The sequence below is a fragment of the Mandrillus leucophaeus genome, unplaced genomic scaffold, assembly GCF_000951045.1.
Source record: "Mandrillus leucophaeus isolate KB7577 unplaced genomic scaffold, Mleu.le_1.0 Scaffold902, whole genome shotgun sequence".
NCBI lineage: Eukaryota > Metazoa > Chordata > Mammalia > Primates > Cercopithecidae > Mandrillus > Mandrillus leucophaeus.
The window spans coordinates 622635-625122 of record NW_012109831.1 but is presented as its reverse complement, the minus strand read 5'-3'; positions in this window follow the sequence as shown (position 1 = coordinate 625122).

Here is a 2488-nt window from a genome sequence, read left to right as displayed (position 1 = left end):
CTAATTTTTTGCTTTTGAGTTTTTGTAGAAACGACGCCTCAACATGTTGCTCAGGCTGGTCTTAACTACTGAGCTCAAGCAATCCTCCAGCCTCAGCCTCCCAAAGTGGTGGGATTATAGGCAGGAGCCACTGTGCCCGGTCCCCACTGTGTGGTTCCATATCCCATTGATCAAAGGTTGCTTTAGTGCATGGACAGCCCTTTACTCAGAACCTTCCTGCACCTAGGGCCTGCTGTTTCCCTAACTCCTGAGGAGCCAGGAACAGGGTAGGGGGTAGTTAGAGGGGCCCCACTCCCTGCCCAGCCAGAGCCACGCTCATAGGAATCCCTAGCCCAGACTTGGGAATCCCCAGAAACGCTTAATTAATTCTTGATTACTCACTGTCTCTGCAGCTGCCATTAACTGCCTCCTCAGCCTGGGCCCAGTTAGGCCATGTAATTAAATTAGCACAGCAAGAACACTTCCAGGCGAGAGCAAGGTAGGCCTGCTGGGCCTTGCAGAACTTTTAGGGGGCTGATGAGGAAACCAAGGCTCAGAGACACCAAGGGGAGCACCCAGGGTCACTCACTAGGGCTAGAACAGAGGCCCAACTGTACCTCCCAGGAATTAGTTCTGGTTCCCTTGTCCCACCTCTCTTGAGACCTCTACTCTTAGCATGTATTTTAAACCTTAAACGTCTTTAAAACGACGAGAGATTTGCTGCTGTCCTTAATTAAATTTATGCCAATTCACTGAGCTTTTGGAGGGATGGATTTGGGACAGGGGAGGGGAGACCGGGATTTATATAAGGTGGGAAGCAGAAGACACAGGCTTTGCAGCCTGGAGGCTTTTCCCACTTATAGGATCAAAGGGGTGGGGCAGGGAGAGATGGGGGCAGGATTCTCCTAGCGGGGTGGTGGCAAGGGAGGGAGAAGGGCATTAGAGGCCCTGTCCACAGAGGCTCCCTTGAGTGAAGGGAGGGGAGGAAGTCACTTTCCTTTTTACAGAGGAAACCAGAGAATATAGAATCTAGCCTAAAAGAACACCCTAACGTTGGAAACATATGCATTATAAGCCAAGGCAGAAGGGGCTGGAGAACTTGGTCTCCCTGTTCAGAGTGAGGAGGGCCTAGCTGGAGTCTCCACCACTCCATCCTACCAGCCAGGCCTCCCTCCCTGCATCCTTCCCTCCCTCAATCCTGGGAGATGCTGGCTGACAGCCCTCCCTCCCCCCAGACCCAGCTCCTTGTCACTTCAGAAAATCAGAAATAAGCCTTAGTGATTAGAGGGAGACGAGAGTGAGATGGGGCTTAGAGGCCCAGGCTCAGGGAGGTGTTAAGAGGCGAGTGGGACTCAGAGTATTAGGGGGGCAGAGCTAATAGCTTCTCTGGCTGCCCTCCCCGGGGGACTGCAGTACCCAAGGAAGAAGGGAGAAGAGGAGGGGAAAGAAAGAATGAGAAGATATGGGGAAGAATGTGTGGAAGGGACAAAGGAGGTGAGGAAAGAGGGGGGCTGAAGGAGAGACAGGAGCAAGGTAGGAGGGAGGGAATTGAGAAAGGGGTGAGGCACAGAAGTAAAGGAGAGGTGAAGACGGAAAAGAGATGAGGGGAAAAAAGTACAAATCAAATTAGATGAAAATAAAATAATAATCTTTTTTTTTTTTTTTTTTTTTTTGAGATAGCATCTCAATTCATTGTCCAGCCTGGAGTGCAGTGACACAATCATGGCTCACTGCAACCTCAGCCTTCGGCTCAAGCAATCCTCCCACCCTCCCACCTCAGCCTCCTGAGTAACTGGTACTACAGGCGTAAGCCATCACGCCCAACTAATTTTTGTATTTTTTGTAGAGACAGGGGTTTCACCATGTTGCCCAGGCTGGTCTTGAACTCCTGGGTTCAAGCCATCCACCCACTACAGCCTCCCAAAGTGCTGGGATGACAGGTGTGAGCCACTGCACCTGGCCAATAATTATTTTAAAAAAGATAGTGCCCAATACTGATGAAAGTAGGGTGAAATGGAGACTCTTGGGAATACAAATTGGTACAACCTTGGAGGTTCTGGAGATAAAGGGCAATTATTGATTAATTATTTGGCAATAATTATCAAAATTTTAAATATGCATCCCCTGTAGCCAAATAATTCCAACTCTAGGAATCTGTCCCACAGAAAACTTACAGCAATGTAAGTACAGAGATGGTCCCTGCAATGATGCTTGTCATTGCCAAACACTGGAAACAACTAAATGTCCATCAAGAAGGGGCTCATTAAATACATTAGAGGGTGTCCAAACCATGGAATACTATGTGTCCAAGGAAAAGGAGGAGGTATAGAAAGATTCAGGAGAGGTACAGAGGGAAAGTAGATGAGGGAAAAGAGAAGTACGAACTAAATAAGATGTCACTGGTTGGTGAAAAGAATAAGTATGGGCTGGGCACGGTGGCTCATGCCTGTTATCCCAGCACTTTGGGAGGCCGAGGCAGGCGGATCATTTGAGGTCAGGAGTTTGAGAC